Source organism: Sciurus vulgaris (assembly GCF_902686455.1).
Source record: "Sciurus vulgaris genome assembly, chromosome: 9".
Classification (NCBI taxonomy): Eukaryota; Metazoa; Chordata; class Mammalia; order Rodentia; family Sciuridae; genus Sciurus; species Sciurus vulgaris.
In genome coordinates this window covers 95,232,105-95,255,909 of record NC_136469.1, presented here as the reverse complement: position 1 = coordinate 95,255,909, position 23,805 = coordinate 95,232,105, and the positions used below count along the sequence as shown (strand labels likewise).

At 34.6% G+C, this 23,805-nt stretch overlaps 1 long non-coding RNA gene across 1 annotated transcript in view; it reads right to left on the bottom strand.

Moving 5' to 3' along the window:
• Positions 1-22,404: 22,404 nt before the first annotated feature.
• The window catches only part of LOC306669156, a 1,049,088-nt gene continuing 1,047,687 nt past the window's right edge, over positions 22,405-23,805 (bottom strand). The window contains exon 3 of the long non-coding RNA XR_013766040.1: positions 22,405-22,456. This is a non-coding gene — a long non-coding RNA (uncharacterized lncRNA). The remainder of the gene's footprint in view (positions 22,457-23,805) is intronic.

Genomic DNA, 23,805 nt, shown 5'->3' with positions numbered 1-23,805 from the left:
CAAAGTTGCAGGACAGAAAATCAATATGAAAAAATCAACAGTTTCTCTATAAACAAATAATAAATCTATTGAGAAACAAAGCAGAGCAAAAACGTCTTCAAAATAACTTTAAAAATACCTAGCAATCAACCTAACCAAGAAGGTAAAATACCTCCAAAATGGAAATTATAGACCTTCAAAGAGCAAATTAAAGAAAACAACACAACAACACAAGATTTAAAGATGACCAATGTTCATAAATTGAAAGAATTAATAGTGGTAAAATGGTGATTTTACCAAAAGTGATCTACAGATTTGTTAGTTTTTTATTGCTGTGACAAAAATATCTGAAAAAAACAGCCTAAAAGAAGAATGATTTATTTAGGTCCACGGTTTTGGGGCATGCCTTTAGAAGTTTTCATCCACATTTGGCTGACTCCATTGTTTTGTATCTGAGATGAAACAAAACATCATGACAAGAGGGCATGGTGGAGAAAAGCAAAGCTGCTCAGGTAGTGACAGTCAGGAAGCATGGGGCTTGGGAACAATCCAGGGCCAAGGTATAGTCCCCAAGGCACATCCCCAGTGATCCACATTATCAAACTAGGCCCCAACTTTCACTGTTTAAGTGAATAACAAATAGTCCATGTAAATTGTTAATGCATCAATGGATTCACACATTGATGAGATCAGAGCTCTCATGACGCAATCTCTTTCCAAATCTCTACCTCAGAACACTGCTTCACTGGGGACCAAACCTTCAGCACATAAAATATACCAGATATAATATATAATATAATTCAATGCAATCCCATCAAAATTTTAATAACATTCTTTACAAAACTAGAAAAATAATTCTAAAATTAACATGAAGGAACCAAAGATCTATAAAACCCAAAGTAATTCTAAGCAAAAAGAACAATGCTGGAGGCATACCTGATTTCAAATTCAACCAGAGGGTCACAGAAACTAAAACAACATCATAGAGGCGTGATAAAGAACAGTCTAATAGAACAGAATAGAAGACATAGAGACAAACTCCCAGAAGTATAGTCATTTGATTCTTTTATTTTTTTCAGTTGTTGATAGAACATTATTTTATTTATTTATATGCAGTGCTGAGAATCAAACCTCACACATGCTAAGTGAGTGCTCTACCACTGAGCCACAATCCTAGCCCAAATTTTTTTCTTTTTATTAAAGGGGCGGTTACTGGGGATTGAACTCAGAGGCACCAGACCACTGAGCCCTATTTTGTATTTTATTTAGAAACGGTCTCACTGAGTTGCTTCATGCCTTGCTTTTGCTGAAGCTGGCTTTGAACTCCCAATCCTCCTGCCTTGGCCTTCAGACCTGCTGGGATTATAGGTGTGGGCCACAATTTAGTCATCTGATTCTTGACAAAGTTGCCAAAAGCACACACTAGAGAAAATTCAGTCTTTTTAATAAGTAGTGTGGAGAAAAATGAATATTCATATGTAGAAGAATTTAATTAGGTCCCTATCTTTCACCCTGTACAGATGTCACTCAAAATGGACCAAAGACCTAAGAATAAGTCCAAAGAATAAGACCAGGAACTTTCTATGACTAAAAATAAAAATAGAAGACTGATACTTGGATACTTGATACTTGGATGTTTCACATAACCTGCTAGAGCAAAAAGACCTCCTTAACTCCACCCCATCCTGTTTCTCACCAAAGAATTTCCTCCTAGTCCTCCCTCTTACCTGTACAACTACAAATATAGGAAAGGAGGACGTCATTTTCTCATTAGAGCCAGATCTGGCATGGGTCAATCCATCATGCCCCCTTTGATTTTAAAAGATAATTGTCTCCTGTGGTTATTCTATTAAATAAATTTCTTAGTGGTTAATGTACAGCCAGTTCATCCTTCTGACAGAAATCGTTTCCCTCACCCACTCTGGACGTGTGGCTACAAACAAGCTTGATTGTACCCTAGTCTTCATAAGAAAGAGAAACCTGGTCTTTACAACAAAGAGGAAGCATCAAACTACAGAACTCTTTACAGAAGTCCTGCTGACATTCCTTGTAAAAACATCTGAGAAGAGCAGCTTAAGTATGGCAAGTATTTTTTTGGCACTACTCCATTTATTTGGGGAGCTATTTTATATTAGAACAGGAACAGAACTCTTCCAGTTCAAGAGGGAATCTGATAGCAGGTTTTCTTTCCCCAAGTGTGATAGGCTAGGGGTTTATGTAGCACTTGGGTCATTGCTATTGGTCCAAAATTATGCTAATTAGGGTTTGAAAACCTACTAATACTATTTGTCCAAATTTATGCTAATTAGGGTTCAGAAACATACTATTATTGGTCAACTCTGGAGTCTCAACTTCTATTCTGGTCTGTCCCATTTCCTTTTGTTGGTCACAGGATAAGAAGCAGGAGGTTGAAGTTGTTAGATTGGTTTGCAGGGTCTGTGCTATAGTGCTGCATGCAGTGGACTTCTGTAACAGGCTTTGGTACCATACCAGGCCTGGCCACCAAAGAGTGACAGGTTGGCATACCTTAGCTCATAGCACCTCAGGACCACCATGCCTGCACGACAGGCTCATGCAGGTACAGGCTGTGCATGCTTCCAGTTCTCCCACCCACCTGGCTGTTCTACCATGCCACTGTCTCTTCCTGGCAGGGAGCAGCAATTGAGCTTCATGGCTTCACAGTCAGGGAACCATGTCACTATGAAAATTCAATTAGGGGTGTAAAGTTATTATTAATAACCATTATATCATGATAGAAATAAAAACTAATAATTGAATTTAAATATCTTTTATAAACAAATTACAGTAATTTTGAGATGGTCAAAAATGCAAAAATATCTTTTGATGAATCTGAACAAATTACACAGATGCAAGAGGAAAATCATGAAGACAAAAATGTGAAAAGTACAGTGCAATATTGAGAGGAATATAAAACCATGTAAGGAAATATTTCAAAAATTTTGGGTAAAAACTTCATAATTGATAAAAGTTGTGAATAAGTATGATGAAGAATATAATAAACAAAAAATTGGAATCTGCACTAAAAATCTGTTATAGTAAATATATACCATATTAAAGACAAACAATCCAATTAAATTGCCTGTGGAAGAATGGCAACTAGACCAGCAGCCAACTTCTCAAAAGCAACAACAGCCTGGAATAATGCTTTCAATGTGTGTGTGGAAAAATACTATGGTAGCTTGAAATTCCCTGAAGTGAATTTTTAACAATTCCTCATTTTCTCCTTTTACATCAGTATTGTAATCACATAATTTCACTTATACGTGCAGTTTTAGGAAAGTATGTTTGCCAAGGTAACTACATTTCCCAGACTAGTTTGTAACAAAATGTGATTATGTGATTAAGTCCACAACACTGTGAGGTATGTGGCTTTTGCCTCACTACCTTGAAAGGAAATTGTTCATTCTTAATCTCTCTATTCTGTTCTACTCCACTCCATTTATAATATAAGCAGAGGATTGGTGAGTCAGTTGTGCCATCAAGTCAAGGACCACATTCCAGTACAGAGCAGGTCAAGAAAAACAAACAAACAAAAAAAACTGTTCTTGTGTTACGTGATTGCTTTTCCTGATAAGAAGTGAGTTACTACTGAGAATATACCAAATTCACTTGCATTGATACATTGGAGAGATATTACATTGTCATGGTTTGGGGAAAGTTATTCTTGGTCTTGTTTGTTAAAAATCAAAAGTTAGTTAATATAATATTTAACAATAATTTTTGAAAGCAAATAGTTTTCATATTGCAATTTTGTACGCAAAGTCAATATTTCAAAATAAGAATACAATAATTTTTATTCAGTTCAATAAAACCTTCCAAATTGATCCCTATCATATTAACACTGGAAAAAATTCTTTGGTAACTTCCTGAGAAATCATTTTTTGATATTTACTTCAGGAAGAATGGCATAGTGCATACAAGGAGGGCTTAAACTACAACAAAAAATCATGATCGAAACTAAAGGCTAAACTAATTGTATTCAAAAAAGGTTGCTATCTAACTTCTTAGGTCAATAATTACACAACTGAGTTTTAGAATACACTAACATAATGCTGTTCAAAGATGGTTCCGGTATATAAATCTGAAGTTCTGTGACTTTGAAGTACGCAGATATTTGTCAAGTCTATAGGACTCATTGTTGAGTGAATCATCAATCCTGAAAATCTGCTTTTCAAGTACAGTCATGCATCACCTAATGATGGGCATATGTTCTTAGAAATTCATTGTTCCATTATTTTGCCATTTCATGAATATTATAGAATGTACTTATACAAACTTAGATGGTTTAACCTACTAGAAATGTAAACAGTATGGTATATACCATTGCATAAGAAGTTTCTCATTAACCAAAATATTGTTATACAATGCATGACTAATTACAATGTCCCTTTACTGGCATCTATAGCCTCTTATGATTTTATTTTTCCTTTTGACAACTTCCCAATAATATTGTTCCAAAGGAATGATTATACTAAAAATTCTAATTTTCTGAAATATAACAGATTTATTCCTATATCAGCTTATATAAAAAGTGATCATCAAAATAATAGAGATTTTTTAGATTCCTCCATTTTTTCATGACTTGATGGTTTGCTTCTCTTTTAGGATGAATACTATTCCACTATCTAGCTGTATTTGGCATAAAATATAGACCTTGTGTTGTAATGTTGTGTCAGTACAAGTTCATCAATTACAAACAAATGTGCTAGTCTAACATTGGATGTTTAAAATGGAAGAGGTGGAGTGTACATGGAAGAGAGTGAGTATATTGGACTTCTCTGCACCTTCTGTTTAAGTTTGCTGTGAACTGTTCTAAAAAATAAATGCATTTAAAAGTAAAATGTACATATGTACAAGTAATATGTACATATATCCATGCACACATATATATAGATGCATGCCTGCATGTGTACACTTTTATGTGTATATAGATATGTGTGTACACATGTGTGATATACATATATATATATAGATAGATACATAGATATAGATCCTAGAGCTTCCGTGATTGCTAAAAAAGAAGATTTTAAGAAGCTATGATACTTAAAGAAGGATACTCATCTACATGGGAGAAAAGTGGCTACCGAGTGTTTATAATCATCCATTTCTTACCCTCTACTGCACACTGATGAAATTTTGGTAAAGGTACTCTCCTTTCTAAAGACTCCTACTTTCTGCTTGCCTGAAGTCTGAGCATGCATTAATAAGTGGAATGGGCTTTCTTATCAGCTATCTTGAGAATAGACTAACCACAGAAGGATGCTTTCCAGGTTTAAGCACTGATCATTTCCCCTTCTTTGCTTGACTTCCTCATACATTTTCCCATTCCTTCCTATAAATGAAATGTCTCCTTGTGTTTGAGTTGAGATGCCTGCAGTTCTTGGTTTTGGATTATTCTCCCATATTTCAATATCTTTCTAATTAAAACTTCCATATCTCAGTCCAGATTTATTCTTGGTAGTGAATATTTTATTAAACATGATTAAGGTAATGTGTTCAAGAAAAATAGAGATGTTAAGCTTTTTCAACAATTTTAGATCAAAAGGAACTGAGAGACCAGATAGTCTACATTCTCATTTTATAAGCAAATGATTATAAAATCATTTTATAATCTCATTTTACAATCATTTTAGAGAAACCAAGAGAGATTTAATAATTTACCTGAGCTATCCAAATTAGATTGAAGCATAACTTAATAAAATTCTAATACCCAAACTAGTGTAGTGTACCTATGCAAATATTCTTGCCACTTGCATGAGTCTAGTGAGACAGAATATTCACATAAGGTGAGCAACGCAACTTCATTACTCACAGTAGTAGTCTCGGATTCATGGTAAATTGGTCCTAAAGGTGTCAGGAAAACTGGCCAGGATGAATAGATTTTTTTCCACTCATTTCCCACATTTTATTCCATCTGAGGAACTCTTGAAAGTCATTGGCTTATTGGCTTCAAGTGCTCCAGAGTATCCTGTGTTAGGAGGAATGAGGACATTTCCTATGATATACCAAATAATTCCTCATTGTTTCAGGATGGTACATTCTGGATAACTTTTGTGGTTACTGTAGAAACTATAAGAATTCTGAGAATTGCAAATGGGGCAGGCAAGAGCTAAGTTGATTGAGTTTATCTTGAGACTTATTTGAGAAACTCAAATTTGCTTAGGATTAACTTAACTAATAAATTTTTTGATAACATTATTTCTGAAGTGTAGATATTTATAGTTTTAATTTGTTTTTCACTTTCATTAATATACATTCATATACTATTTAAGGACACAGATATGTCACGAGAAATGCATCATTAGGTAGTTTCATCACTGTACAAATATCAGAGAGTGCACTGACACAAACTAACATGGTTACACCATCACTAGGTCACATAATCTTATGAGACCACAGTAAAACTTGTAGTCCATCTTTGACCCAACATTTGTGTGTGTGTGTATGAATATGTGTATTTATAAATATTATTCAAGAATAAATATTTATAAATATTAGAACAATAAAAGAATACATATGTATGTGTTTGTGTGTGTACATATATATATATAGAGAGAGAGAGAGAGAGAGTGTGAGAGACAGAGAGAGAGAGAGAGAGGGAGAGAGTGAGAGACAGAGAGAGAAAGAGAGAGAGAGAGAGAGAGAGAGAGAGAGAGAGAACGGGATTGACACAGAGAGAAGCAAAGACTGCTTATAAGGGTATTTGCCAGGATGTGGAAAAGGATATTATGAAAAATCAGGTACATTTACAAATTATTCTAAGATTTAAAAATATTCTGAATTGCAAATTATATTTGCATCTAATATTTTTAGGAAGCCTCTGTAGACCCATAATTACACATTAGAGGCTATGTTATTGAAGTTGTTTTGGGTGATACAGTGCAATGCAAATACCTAATTATTTCTTGTGAACATTAGTGATACTACTTTACTAAGGAAAGTAGAAGAAAACATTTTGTAGTATGAAACAATGTATCTTGCAAAATACATTTAATAAGTGTTAAAATACAAGAATTATATATCTAAAATTTCCCATTTTAATGTAAAATTATAGTATATTTTGAAGCAATGCACTCTTAAAATATGAAAATAAAGTCAAAGAAGCAATTAACATCAAAATTTTATTCAAAAAATCCATGCATTTTCTGCTAATTTTCATAAGCATTTAAAAATATTTTCCCTTCCCACATTATTTTTCTGTTTCTTTTCTTACTTGTTTTAAACATTATTTCTTGACTTTTTTTCTCTCTCATTTCTTTTAGAAAATTGAATAATTTCCCTTGGATACATGTCCTTTATAACATTCTTATATTTTCCTCACTTATTGATAATTTTAATTGACATCCCTGTTAGGAAACTGGTCTTCTATGCCTGCTTTTCTGCAAATGCCCTACACTTCACTTTTTGATTTCATGTAGTTAGTCCTCAAGTTACTAATACAGGTGACAAAATAATCACTGGCATGTCTTATCTGGAGACCTCTACCTTCTCCAAGCATGTCAGAAAACAGAACTGAACACATAACTTCCCTGAACGATGATCTCAAAGACAGAACTGGTCCATTTCTATTTTTAGCCCACAGTCTCTCTTTTGAGAAAGGGGCTTGCTTTGTTGCCCAGGCTGGGCTCCAACTCACAATCTTTAACCCTGAGACTGACAGATAGCTGGGATCACAGGCTTGTGCCATCATACTGGGATTCCACACACACCTCTAGGATGTGAACTTTGATCCTAGAAAGAACCGGCCATCTATATTACCTCCTCTTGTTTCTGGGAAGGCTTGTGACTACAGTCTGGTCTTTATGGTTTTAAAAACTAGGAGAAAAACACAAAGTTATCTTTGTATAAAAGATCCCAAAGATTTCTTGTGAATTCCACATGCTGAGATTGCCATGCTGGAGCATTTTCTGGTCCACAGAAAGCATCATTCATCAGTCATGTGAGAACACCACTGTGGATGACCATCCCACTCTAGTCCTCAGATTATTGCAGTTCCAGCAGCTATGTAACTGAACAACAGCAACACCCCAAGTGACAACTGTTCAGCAGAGTCTTGCCCAAATTCCCAAAGCACAGAATCCAAGAGCACAATAGATTGCTGTTTCAGAATGCTAAAAGGGGATCATTTGCTTCTTCATATAGCAATTTGAAAACTGCATTTTAATATGATAATATTTATAATGATACTATGCATTGTTAGGATTAATCAAACTCTGTTCAAGGAAAATCACAAAATATTCATGGTGATCAAAATATATATTTATGGTGTCACAAGAAATTTGTATTTTTATGTATAAAAGGTCTTAGCATAATTGATCTTATAAGTTTTACTTCAAAAATTGTTACCATTGATTCAAATATCGTGTTTAGAATTTATCATTAATTTCATTATTTTCTGTTTGCAAGGAACATGAATTGTTACTTAAGTGATGCAGAATGGACATTTGGGAGAATAAACACATTTTCCTAGCACACCTGGTAAGTGAGAGATCAAACCAGTATAAATACCTTTCTTTTTCAAACTGGCATACTGTGAAAAGGAAGCTTACAAAAAGACGTAACTGTATTTGATATACTTTATTGAATGCTTTAGAAAATTATACACGATAGTCATAGCTTTCTCTTTTCATTTTTCCACTCATACTTCTCATTAGAGTATATTTTATGTTTTGTAAAGAATACGCTTATTTTATGTGCTTGTTTATTTTAAACAAATGAATGGCTTTTGAATTTCTTGCCAAACAGGTGGCATTAGCCAATCAGTTATGTTTTGGATATTAAAGAGGTCCAGCTGTCAGACACTGGGAAGACTATAAAAACGTTGCCTGTAGTAAGATTACTTATTGATCTTTCCTGCATATTTACAAAACCAAAGATTATTTAAATAATGTGTGTTCTGTGAACCTTGACAAATGTGCAATATAACATGGCGCATACACTCAAGTACATTTAAAAGCATTTTGCAATACTAAATTTATAACTTAACTGGAGTAGAACTTTCTTCATGCATATATGTAAAGGTATATATTATATATATATGTATATATATATATATATATATATATATATATATATATACCAAATATATATATATAATACTTGAAGTCTTGGAAGCAAGAGCATAATAAACATGCCAAAATTAGACTGTGTTAAATTTGATAGACTATTAGCTCTCATAAATGTCTTAAGATAACACTCTGATAAGACTAACATTTCTATTTTCAGAATCATTTGTGCATTTGCAGTCCTCACTAACATTGTCCTTACTGACTGATTATAAAAGTAAATTTCTCAAAAAATGTAAAATATTTTTGACACATTAAAATGGTGAGTGGTTGATGTGGGGGATGAATAAGTGAAATACAGTTGATTTTTAGTGTAGTACTCTTATTCTATAGAATCCTGTACTTAAGTTCACAACACATTATATACTTATTAAAAACTGTAGAACTTTATAGCACAAAGAATTATTATTAATATGTGCTCATAAGCAAAAGTGTCTTACAGGATCAGGTGGTGTAAAAAGCTAGGCAACCTGAGAAGAAAATCTAGTTGTATTACAAATGTATGAGAAAACCTCACTATTATGGGGGGCTGGATGATGACCTAAGCAACCTTGGGAATGAGAGAAATCTGTATGACTGATGGGCAAGAATCACACGTGTGTACTATGTACTAGGGGATAAAGAAGTTAAAGAGGCATAGATTAATAATTATCATAGTCTTATAAATTTATATGGGATGGGAATGATTTTGAAAAAGGAAGACAAACGGAAGGAGGCAGGTTTGTCACTGTGGGACTGAGAGATGTCAGATAAGCAAGATGAGGAAAACAAAATAACACATGGAGTGAGGAATTAGAATTTGAGACATCTGTCTGGGCTCCTGTTTAGCTTAATAAAGATATAGATATAAATGCATAGAAATATTTATAGATACATGCATATATATGGAATACTTCAAATATAAATATGTATGTTTGTTCTGTCACCCAAGAAGGATTAAGGGAAATGATTACCTAGGAGCAACGAACATGTGGATTTGTAGAGCCACCCAAAATCAAAAAAATATCTAAGAAACTTTTACATGAGAAAGCAGTAGACATGAAAAATAAATGTAATGTATCCTACATGTGACCTCAGAAGAAAAAAAAGTGACAATAGGTTCAAAATTTAGGAAATTTATATAATTATATTATATATATATAATATAAATTTAGGAAATTTATATAATTCAGGAGTATATTAATATACTCCTGAATTAATTTTGGTTCATTAAATATAATAAATATAAATATAATAATAATAATACAGTATATTCATATTAGGAAAAACTGATAAATACATGGGAATTTTGTACTATCTTTTAAAATTTTCTGTTAAACTGTTCTAAAAATAGAAAAAACTATTTAAAAAGTAAAATTATGCTTAGATAATTCTAAAACAGTCTCTATTATAACATTATAGCAAAAAGTCAATAAATTTTCTATTTAATCAAATTTTCTATGTATAGTTTACATATATTGAGTTTTAAAATGTAATATAAATAAAAATTTTAGGAAAAAAATCGGTGAATAATTTATTTCAACTTATTAAACCATTTGAGAGTAATTGTCTTTATACTTGCCCATAAGAAACCTCCTTAGATAGGAAAGGAAAATTTCTTTATTTTGAACACAGTTAAAGGGAAGTTGTCCCAGGATTGTTATAAAAATAATTGTAAAACTAATAACACTGACTTTAACACTCAATGAATTAACTCACTTAGTAGAAAAGTAGTTGCTTTATATCTTAGCATAAACTTTTTTTAGAGTGTTAATAAGGTTAGTGCTATAGGAATAAGTGAGCTTATACTTTGGGTTTCTACAGTCCTAAAAAAATCTACTTTGTGAATGCAAAGACCATAGTAACTAAAGCACATTTCCATGCACAAAGAGAATGTTCACTCATCAGTAACTTTGAACATTGAAAATGTTTTGTATGATTATTATTTGGCAAAAAATTGAAAGAATCAGTCTAATTAAGTCAGCACATTTACTTATCCTTCATCCCAGACTGAAAATGTCTTCTGGCCTAGTATACATGCTGTGCCATGTATTTCTTGTAGGGAAAATCTTAAAGAGTATTAGATGTGGCTGATAAACATTTTAATGAAGGTAGACATACACACAAAACATATTCTCAGATTGTCAAAAAAAAATGATATAGTAGAACCAAAACTGGGGAATAAGCCCTTTTGGCCACTATTGTTCAAAACCAAATGATTACATTCCAACGTTATCATCATTCCGTAAAACCTATCCCAATTAAACTTGTCATATTTTGTGAGTAAGTTTTAAAAATTTAGCATTTGATATAGTGTGTACTGATGAAGTACCTGCTTAGCATAGATGGTACACTGGGTTTGATTCCTGCAAACAATAAAATAAAATAAATAAATTATTTCAGTGGGTAGAAATAACTAGTTGAATATTCTAAATTAAGGTGGTAACATATGTAACAACAAATCTCACCATTTATGTAACAACAAAACCCACCATTAGGTATAATTATAGTACACCAATAAAAAATACAGAAAAAAATGATGGTAACATAAACAAAAAGATATAAAATTATTACAATGGGTAAATAAACTTACTTTTAGAATGTCATATGCTTTCTATAGTATATAATAAAAATGAATACTGTATCATTTTATTCATCTCATTAAAAAAACTACCAACTAAATGACAACTATATAGAGAATTAACTGGTTTTATGGGCAGATTATGATAAACTGCAAACTCCTAAATTTGTGTCTTCATGGACTACCATGCAATATATATTCATTTGCACAATTTATATATTTAGAATATTTTCAAATCAAAGCACTGCCTTTGAAATGATCCTTTTAATTTACTTTTCTTTTCCATATGAAACATTTCTAAGTACCTCATAAGGAGTTGATATACTTTTGAACTCTCTAAAGTTTTGTTCATGTGCTTCCTTCTGAATTTTTATTTTTGATCACAGCTAAAACACTAAGAAATATTTTGAAGATGTTCCCATTTGTTTTCAAAAACATCAAACTCCATATTAAAAAAATCTTATATAGAATGTAATTTAGAATGTGAACATGGCATTTTATTGAAATTATATCATCTCCTTTTGTCAGTGAAGTAATTTGAATATTCTTTGAATTTTTTCACAGGATATTTCTGAAATATACTATAAAAAGAAAAGAGATATAATATTTTGCTCTTCAGCAGTGTGGAGCTTATACCATTTAATTTAGATCAGGAGATTTACCACTAGCATGAGAGGTTTTGAAATTGGATTATTCATCAGCTTTATTTTCTGTTAAATTGCAATCATATATCTTTTTATGTTTTCTGATGATACTTTCAAAGGAGTATTGACTGTCTTAGCTATTAAGTATATATAAAATTTCCCACTCTTTCAACTGACTGGATGATTGTGAAAGAATATGGATTCCTTGGGAAATGGAGTATTTCACACAGGGCTTTATAAAATTTATTTACTCTCTGTGTTTGAGATCTTTTCAGTTAGACACTTTATAGGCAGGTGAAACTTTATCCATTTTTTCTCAGATAGATGGTGCTAAATGTCATATTTGGTATTATGGTAGTCTTAGAGAAAATAGGATTGATGCTAAAATTTTTTTGAAAAAAGCTTTTATATGAGCAGATCAGGAATTAAAATAATTTTTTGGAAATAATAAGTAAGTTAGTAAATAAAATATAAAGAGTCTAACTCCATGTTTCCAATACATGAAGAATAAAAGCTACTGTTAAAGTGTTATGCAGAAATATTGTGGTTAGAATATGGTAATTGTCGATATGACTATGGAAACCTACTCAGTGCCTAGCAGTATTCAGCAAATTACTCAGCAAATGTATAGAAGAAAATCTCGTGGTTGCTTACAGTGACTCTAAAATCCAGATTGGTGCACTGACCACAGTGACTCTAAATTCCAGATTGGTGCACTGACCAAGTGTAACAACTTAAAGAATCAAACATTGAACCAGTGGACCTAAAGAAGAAAATACATTTAATTAACTACATTATTTCCTTTTATTTAGTACACTTTATTGTTATGTTAAATAGTTTGTACATATGACATTTTAAAACCATTGGTTATAGAAGGTAATTTACATACAGTGATCTGTAGTATTGTAACAGATTTCTTAAAACATCTGTAATAAAGTGTAATGGTTAGTGTTGTGTCCACTTAGCTCTGGCTATAGTACTTAGTTATTTAATCCAGCACTAATCTGGGTGTTTCTGTGAAGATATTTTATAGAAATAGTTATATATACAATCAGATGCCTTAAGTAAAGATTATCATTGATAATGTGGGTGGACATGATCCAATCAGTTGAAAGGTCTTAAGAGGAAAAATGCAAAATTTCAGAGGGAATTCTGCTTTAACATTGTGGCATCAATTGCAGTCTGGTTTTCCAGTCAACTAGTCCATGGATTTTTGAACTGCCATTCTCTGCCATCATATCATTTATTTATTATAACTCAATCTCCCTTTCTCTGTGTGTGTGTGTGTGTGTGTGTGTGTGTAAATCTCTGTATATAAATATTTTATACAGAAAGATATTTAAAGAAATGATGACTGGTAGACAAAGATAATTTTAGCTTTTGTCTTTTGCAATTACATTTCTTCTATAATTATGTACTCTGAATATTTGCTCATAATAAAAAGTGGGAAACATGAAATTTCACTTCATTTTTTTAAAACACTGAAATTCCATATCATGTCTATTATCATATATTACTATATATGAGAGTAGAACATTTTTCTACAAACACTATTCTAGCTTTTTGATTTTCATGTTATATGAAATCAAATTGAGATTTCTGTATACAACTACCAAAGTTTTCTTCAATGTATTCAGGGAATAATGACATGTTGTTTGCAGACCTCTTCTATTCTACCTACATCTTCATGTGTTTTTAATATATTTTAATATAAATATAATAATTGTTTCCTAGATATGTAAAACATTGTTAAGAATTAATAAAATTATTTTATGACCCTGATGTTTCTAGAAATGTCATGTAAATAAAATATTTATTTTCCAGAAATATATATTATATAATAAAGTTGTCAAACAAACATAACTTCTATAAATTTGTATTTCTCACTAGTGATTTACTAAAAATAAATTCTCTTTATTGGATGAAAATATACAAATGATTTTATCATTGTTTTATTGAAATTCCCATCTTCTCAGTCATGATCATTAGTCCAACAACTTCTTATGTACCTCCCCTTAAAATTTCCATATCTGTTTATTTATTAAATATAGTAAGTACCATAAAAACATGCCACTTCAGGGGAAAAAAGGCATATTAACTTTTTCCCTCCAGGATACTTTAACACAAAAAAGGTAGTGTATTGTCATGGTTATGAGTAAGCTTTTCAGAATTAGAACAAACTATCTCACTTATCACTAACTCATTCTTTTTTTAATAATCTAAATAATCTTTAATTAAACCTTGATTACCTCAGATGCAGTAGTTAAATGAAACTACCTACTAAGGTTAAGGGATACTCTAAAGATCAACTTAATGTGACCATGCATTCCTACCCTCTCACAATACATTACTTGGAGACATCTCAAAATAATATCCCCAAAACTAATTCCAGAAAAATCTTTCCATGCTAATGTACCTCCCAGATATGAGAACTGGGGATGCTAAGGCATTTGTCTACTAAACAAATTGCTGGTCATTTCTTGAAAAACCTATCTATTTACATTTTCTTTGTCTATAAACACACCTTAACTTCATAGATATAGGAGACAAACCTGTAAGTGAATCAATTCATATTTAGTATTTATATGTTGAGCACTGTGTATTTCATAGATATGTTAATAATATTACTAGACTATTAAAGTTCCTCATCATAGTAGATCAGGAAATCATAGCTTATGGACCTCAGTAAGATTTCTTATTTCTACTTTTTTTTTTATTAAAAATCATAAATTTACATAGGGAAATGTTGTTTGATTCATTGTTATTTTTTTTCCTTCCCCCCCACCCCTCCCACCCCTCTTTTCCCTCTATACAGTCCTTCCTTCCTTCATTCTTGCCACCCTCCTTATCCCTAACCCTAACCCTAATGCTAACCCCTCCTACCCCCCATTATATGTCCACATCCGCTTATCAGCAAGAGCATTCGTCCTTTAGTTTTTTGAGATTGGCGTATCTCACTTAGCATGATATTCTCCAATTTCATCCATTTGCCTGCAAATGCCATAATTTTATTATTCTTTATGGCAGAGTAATATTCCATTGTATATATATGCCACAGTTACTTTATCCATTCATTGTTGGGGTCTTAAACCCCCTTGCTCTTCTCGACCAGCGACAAGGGAAGGGGACACTCCCCAACAAGGTCAGACCGGGATAGGTAAGGCCGCTGACCGCCCGCTCCTAGCCCTCTATGCGGAGGACAATCAGACCCGTCAGGGAGACCCGTCACAGCAGAAACTCGTTTATTGAGGAAATCACACATCTTTTATGTAGGGTGGGGGCTAGGTGGGAACCAATCAGCTTAAAGGTCAGCAAGGCATGGGGTGTTCACGCAGGCAAGAGTCCCATAAGACTATATGGCAAGCACTAGCTGATCACGTTCACGGAACTATTGTTAACCAATCCCTGATGGTGGTCCAATTCATCGTCATTAACTATTGAAACCACCTTTGAGGCCTTGATCTTGCTCACTCACCAGGAAGTAAGGAGTCAGCCTGAGTTAGTTAATGTGTCATTAGTCCCAACATATCCCCCTTTTTTGTTTTATATTAAGGGTGTGTCTGTCTTAGGTTACCCCTGGAAGGGTCTTACCCGTCATGGACCATCACCCTAGCAGTTTGGGGGTCCGCCTTACTCGAAGGTGTGCCTGTCTTAGGTTGTCCATGGCAGAGTAACATCCTTACCCGTCATCGGATAATGAGGCTCTAGCCCTCATTTCCTGTCTTAGGTCGGTATGAGCTCCCCATGAATTTTACCCGTCATTGGCTACCACCTCATTGGCTACCACCTTAGCACTTCAGGCGGGCCCCTCAGGAGGAGCAGGGCTTAAGGGACAGACACTTAGACCCCAGTGTCCTGATACGAGTGATCCATGATCCCATAGGGCTCCCAATCATCATTATGAAGGGCGGCATAAAGCTGTCGGACCACCATGAGCTGCAGAGACTTAGCCTAGCTCTTCAGGAGATGGATAAGCTTATTGATTATGCAAGGCCCAAAGGTGAACACAAGGATAATGGTGATTAGCAGTCCCATAAGCGGGGGGAGGTAGGGGAGCCACCCATGTAACCTAGTCCAGAGGAAATTAGAGTGGAGCTCGCTCCTATGATGTTCCAGATCTTCTTGTAGGTTTTTGATTTAATCTTGTACAATGCCAGAGCAGTTGGTGTAGAAATAGCACTTCTCACCAAGGAACAGGCAAAGCCTTCCTTCCTTCGCCATTAGCAGATCCAAACCACGACGATCTTGCAGGATGACAGTGACCAAGGAATCAAGTTGAGCCTGTAGATCTAAGATGGTAGACCTGCAAAGTGCAATGTTAGGAGCTCTGTGTAGCTCTCAAGGAAGTCCACTGTCCAAAGTCATGAGGTCAGAGACCCCAATCTCAATCACTGTTGTCCCATTTTTGCTACTGCGTATTACACTCTTTCTTAAATGTCATTTTAAGCAGTTTACATATATTGAATCCTGAGTCTATATGAACATTAGTTAACACAGTTTAACATTGTATCTAAAGATGAATTTAAGAAATGCTGAGAGAGCTTTTAACTTTCCTTTTGTGTGGCACAGTGACAAAATGTTTTTATGTTTAACCTTTAAACAAATCAGGCTCTCAATAACCTTCAGAAATATATTTAACAAATTTTACATATACCCTATTGATGATGTAAGGCCCCCAAAAAGGAAACCCCAACTCTGTCCCATGGATGGACGGCAACCCCAATCAACCGCAGGAGGCGTCACTTGATGCAAACCGCAAGAGGTGTTTATTCCAGCGCGCTGGGACCCAACTCCAGGAGTCGAGTCCCTAGCAGAAAATCTTGTAGGTTTATAAAGGCAGAAACCACACATCGGGAGGGGTCACACATGAAAGGGGGAAAAGGGGGAACAAAGCTGCCAGGAAATTTCAAAGGGGGTCTGGGTTTGCTGACAACATGTTTCACAATGTTTTACAACAGGCTGTAGATTCTGGTCAATAGTTTCTGGTAATCCTACTGTTTGAGCACTATCTGGCTATCAGGCTCAATTTACTCTTTTACTCTCTGTTTGGGGCTGTTTCCTGGAACAGCTTTAAGGGCTTTGTTCCCATTACTGGGAGGGAAACCTTAGGGAGTTGAGATAAAACAGACAGCTTAAAAAAATGTCCATTCTTTCATTTCCCCATTTTCTTTTCTGGTAAGTTCTAATCATGGAACTTCTGTCTCTATATACTCTTCTCCAAAGCTATTTCCTTGGCGGAGGGAGTGGTATTGTTGCCTGAGCATTAGTACCTGTACAGCACTTACTCTTTCCCTGATGAAGGTGACTAGGTGATTTCAGGCAGGCAAGAGCCCAGGGGGCGGGCCACCAATTAGCAGCCCCTTGTTTGCAGTCCTTGATAAACAGTCCTTGATAAAGGCAGGTAAATTTGGTAATCAATGGGCTCCGGAGATCCTTGACATTCCATTCTTCCAGGGGCAGTCTCCAACTTCCAGAGGCAGATGATTTTATGGCCATTTCCTCGATTTGACCCGATCCCCTATTTCTACACTAACTACCTGTTCCCAATTCTGGCTTCATTCCCCCCTCTAATCTCAGGAACTCCATGCTGCTGGGGAAGGAGGTCGATGACCGCTCTAGCTTCTTCGAGCTGGAAGTGGGTGGCGTGGGGCAAGCAGCTTGGAGTTCCTTTTCTAAAAATCGGGTCAATCAAGGGGTCCCAGGAAGAAGCCTGGTTGGGGAAGAGCAGATTGTAAAGTCATCTGGGGGCGGCTGCTTCCATGATAGAAGAACAAAAAGACATGAGTACTGAAATGAGATTAGCACAAAGTAAATGTTGCAGCATCTGAAGCATGCCACTGAGTATCATGAAAATGGCAGAAGTTAATCTCTCACCAGGAGGTGGAAGAACTGAGAAATTGTTCCCATAACTAGGCCTAGCAAAGGCTGGAGAGAACAAGGCCTTTATTTGGGGACTTTAACATTGTCATAGATGTCCCCAGAATATATAGTTAAGCTACTTAATGTCATCTGATTTTGTAAAATATCCCTTTATTGGTATAACCTGTGTTTACTAGAGATCTCTATACTTCTGTTACTTAGGAATAGATAATCATACTAGCAAACATAGATTAAGTCTACCTGTGTAGCTTAGGAAGGTCTTAAACTGACTAAAAACTTCTGACTCTGGCAGTTTCTCTTGATAGTTATCAGGCACATTTGCTGAAGAATCTTTCTCTCATTTGTAGCTTCCAGCCTTTATTCTAGTGGGCTAATACAAGTGTACATCTTAAGTTACATTTAATTATTATTTCCTTTAAATGCCCAAGAATGGCTATATTTTGGTTTTAACTGTTTTGCTGGGTATCTAAGATCAAGCTGGTCAAATTGACCTGGTTTCTGTCTTGTTAAAGAGTCAGCTGAGTTCCCACAGGGGTCACTCATACAGAACTTAAGAGCGGCTCCTTAGCTCCACCAGTGACTTTGATTAGGCAGGGTCTCTTGATGAGGTGACTTCCTTTAGAAACATCAAGGGATGTTTCCCCTTTTCCATGACCCTCCTCTGCAGCAGATGCACTGGATAATTTTTCATCCTCTAGTCTCAACAATCTCCTTGATCAGGAGGTTGTGTGACCCAGACTTGCAACGCTCCTTAGAGAAGTTCTCTTATTCCCTGGGTTCAGGCTAACGTTGAGGGCAAGACCCAAATATGGACTTTTCTTGACCTCTGTATTTAACTCCAATTTCTAAGTTTGATCTTAATTATCCAGCAAGCCAGTCTCACCAGTCATAAATTAAGAGTAATGGGCTTTAACTTTAATGTCCATAACTTTACAGTTATTTACCCTTTTATCTAACTGGAGTCTGCATTAGTACTGGAAGTTACCACTATCTATTCTATAGGTGATGGCTTATTATCACAAGTTACCTAGGTTGTGTGTTCTTGGAGCAGCTACTTCTGCAAAACATTAACAGGTAACAGTTTTACAAAATGAAATTAGCAAGAGTAAAAATATATTCAGCTTTAATAGCTATCTTGAATTTTGATTGAGAACTACATTCTATCCCCTATTTGAGATCACAGTACTTTTACAACAAGAACCAATCTTTTGACTATAACTTTAAATAAGCTGAAGTCTGGCTTATTTTGGAGTCACTCTAACATGCAGTGAGATGGGAGGCAGAGCCTTATCTCAGGTAAGGCAGGGCTCTTTACAGATCTTAAGTGTTCTAATTCTGATGTTGATCTTTGCTTCTTTTCCTTAAATACCATTAAGTAGTTTACATATACTGTTTCCTGAGTCTATATAAACTTTATAATTAACACAATTTAACATAGTATCTAAAACATGAATCAAAGAAAGGCTGAGAGAGCTTTTAACTTTCCTTTTGTGATTAAGTGGCAAAATGTTTTCATGTTTCTTTCATATTTCACAATATTAACCTTTAAACAAATCAGACTCTAATGTTTAGAAATACATTTACATTTGAAATTCTTTATCTCAGTGTAAAAAGTAACAAATTTTACACATACCCTATTGATAGCAGGTCCTATAATAGAACATTAAATGATAGAAATAAATCCCCAATAAAATTTACTCTTTATAAGTTTAAGATTACCATTACAGACAAGTTTAATCTGGAGGATAGCAGAGCTTAATAAATTCCTTGCTTTAAAAACTTGTGGTCCTGAAAAATATGAACACATTTAATATACAACTAGTGACCATTTCACAAATACCTTGACACTTTTATCTTACCAAATTGAGTTTTTAAAGAGAAACGTATACTCTGTAACAAAGTACAATACTCTATAATAGTTGTTTAACCGTAATTGTATACACCCCAATTTTTAAGACTAATTGTTCTAAAGAATAAACTTAATAGACACAAAGTTAAGAGTAAATTAGTGTTTCAAATCCTTGTCATTTTACCATGTCATTCTACCATATAGATTAAACTTTGGTTTATATCAGAACGTTAGTATTTCACCTTAGGAAAAACCTTCAATAGTTTTAGCTGTCTCACATACATATAACCAACTTAGTTACACACAAACTTGTTGAAACATGCCCTTTACTTACATAGACTTTCTTAGCTCTTACTTAGACCCTCATGTATTTCATCACACAAGCACTTTCTTACCCAGAAACATTTCCTTTTTCCTTTTACTAAATATATTTCCATACCCAGAACCTTTTATTTTCTCTTTCCTATTCGTTGTCCCCTTTTTGTTCACATTCTGAAACAACTCTTATGAAATTTCTGAATTTAGATAAATTACTCTATTTTAATAAGATTAAATATTCTGTTGTTTATAGTACTCTAATTGAAACACAGTTGAAACTTTTGGGACCCTTTGTATATAGAATTGCACTTGTTAGGACATAACTCTTAGTAACCTTGTTTTTAGTTTAGTGATGACACAAAGCAAGTTTAAACCCTTTTATTTACCAACCTATGAAAACACCAATAATGTTTAAGTATGATTCCCCATGGAATTTAAGGAGTTAAAAGTACTCGATGTTATTTAACAATTAGCATTTTAACTTTGTAAATTAATCAGATGTCTCTACAAACACATTAGAGTAATCCCATACATGTTAACTCTAATTCACTTATTCTGTAAAAAACCAAGATATCAGACAAGTGTCCTGAACAGTATTTGCTGTCTCTTCCCTGTTGAAGAAAATTCCTAGAAACAATTGATATTAGACATTTTATTAGCTTGACCACCTAGAGACTTGCAAGTTATTTTCAAAGACATTTTACTCTTATTAGTTTACCCAATTTGAACCTTTTTAAATCACGTGAATTAAAAGTATTTGGATCCATTTTTAAATCTTAATTTTAGGAGCGCTCAGTTTTGATACAGACAAAACATGACATCAGACAGCACAACATACAAATAACACAAAATCAAGCCCTTGTAACTTTATAGGTGAATCTCCATTGCAGTGTAACAGATGTTCAAAAACTCTAGTTGAATAAAAAATAGAACTGATCAAAAAATCATGAGCTCAAAAAAACATATCCTTGACTGAGATCTGGAAGGATCTAACAGGTTTTAACAGAAACTCTGTGTCTAAGGCATTTTAGCCACCTTATCAGGACAGGTTGGATGTTAAAATTATGAGACCTTATTTTTCATTACTTTTGAGACTGAAGCTACTTTGCTAAGTTACCCTTCAGGGCTGTCGGGAGGGGGAGTCCAGAGAAGGAACCTTTGGGGTCCACCCGAGAGTAGCCCGGTCCGAGAACCCCCCAGTTGTTCCAACCCTTCCTCCACCTTGTCCACCACAAACACACAACAGAACCAGAACCAGAACCAGACGGGCGCCAATCTCTGATCCACCAATTGAACCCCATTAGCGCCCTTACCGACGGAGACTACCAGGCGTCCCTGGCTCTCCTTCCACCCTTAGGGCGTCCCCCAGGGCTGCAACCTGTGGCCCCCCAGGCACGTCTGCCGGCCACTGTTCGGCCACTCTCACGAGTCACCGAACGGCTGCCACCGAAACCGAAAGCGCGCTCACAGAACCAGACCAACTAACAAAACACAAGACAAAGACAGACAACTTCGGGGTACCCCTTCTTACCTCCAAGGTCGACTCCGCGGATGAGGGGGGGGCCGTCTTATCCCGGACGAGCCCCCAAATGTAAGGCCCCCCAAAAAGGAAACCCCAACTCTGTCCCATGGATGGACGGCAACCCCAATCAACCGCAGGAGGCGTCACTTGATGCAAACCGCAAGAGGTGTTTATTCCAGCGCGCTGGGACCCAACTCCAGGAGTCGAGTCCCTAGCAGAAAATCTTGTAGGTTTATAAAGGCAGAAACCACACATCGGGAGGGGTCACACATGAAAGGGGGAAAAGGGGGAACAAAGCTGCCAGGAAATTTCAAAGGGGGTCTGGGTTTGCTGACAACATGTTTCACAATGTTTTACAACAGGCTGTAGATTCTGGTCAATAGTTTCTGGTAATCCTACTGTTTGAGCACTATCTGGCTATCAGGCTCAATTTACTCTTTTACTCTCTGTTTGGGGCTGTTTCCTGGAACAGCTTTAAGGGCTTTGTTCCCATTACTGGGAGGGAAACCTTAGGGAGTTGAGATAAAACAGACAGCTTAAAAAAATGTCCATTCTTTCAATGACAGGTCCCATAATAGAACATTAAATGATAGAAATAAATCCCCAATAAAATCTACTCTTTAAAGTTTAAAATTACTATTACAGACAAGTTTAGTTTGGAGAATAGCAGCTTGATAAATTCCCTGCTTTAAAAACTTGTGTACCTGGAAAATATGATCACATTTAATATATAAAGAGTGACCATTTCACAATTACCTTGACATTTTTATCTTACCAAATTTAGTTTTTTAAAGAAAAATTTAGACTCTGTAACATAGTACAATACTCTTAACAGTTGTTTAACCATAATTGTATACCCCAATTTTTAAGACTAATTGTTCTAAAGAATAAAATTTAATAGACACAAAGTTAAGAGTAAATTAGTGTTTCTAAGAAATCCTTGTCATTTTACCATATAGATTAAACTTTGGTTTATATCAGAACATTAGTATTTCACCTTAGGAAAAAAACCTTAAATAGCTTTAACTGTGTCATATACATACAACCAACTTAGTTACATGCAAACTTATTGAAACTTGCCCTTTATAGGCTTTCTTAGCACTTATTTAGACCCTCATGTATTTTATCACATAAGCACTTTCTTACCCAGAAACATTTCGTTTTTCACTAAATATATTTCCATATCTAGAACCTTTTATTTTTTTTTCCTGTTGACCCCTTTTTGTTCACATTCTGAAACAACTCTTATGAAATTTCTTAATTTATATAAATTACTCCATTTTAATAAGATTAAATATTTTGTTATTTATAGTACTCTAATTGAAACACAGTTGAAACCTTTAGAACCCTTTGAATCCCATGCATGTCAACTCTAATTCACTTATTTTGTAAAAACCAAGATATCAGACAAGTGTCCTGAACAGTATTTGCCAGCTTTTTCTTGTTGGAGGAAAGTCCTAGAAAAATTGATGTTAGACGTTTTATAAACATCAACATTTTATTAGTTTGACCACCTAGAGACTTGCAAGTTATTTTCAAGACATTTTACTTCTATTAGTTTATCCAATTTAAATTGAACCTTTTTAAATCACGTGAATTAAAAGTATTTGGATCCATTTTTAAATTTTAATTTTAGGAGCGCTCAGTTTTGATAGAGACAAAACATGACACCAGACAGCAGGACATACACATAACAAAACATCAAAGGCCTTGTAACTTATAGGTGACTCTCCATTGCAATGTAACAGATGTTCAAAAACTCTAGTTGAATAAAAAAAATAGAACTGATCAAAAAAGTCATGAGCTCAAAAAAAATGTAGAATTCAAAAAAAAACAAAAGTCCTGGAAAAATGATACAGCCGTTAATTACTTTAGTAAAGCACCATAACATTTACTTTTGCTGGAGTTCAGGTAAGACTTTTTTTTTTTTTTTTCCTTTGGATTTGAGACCTGTCTCCTACTGAGCC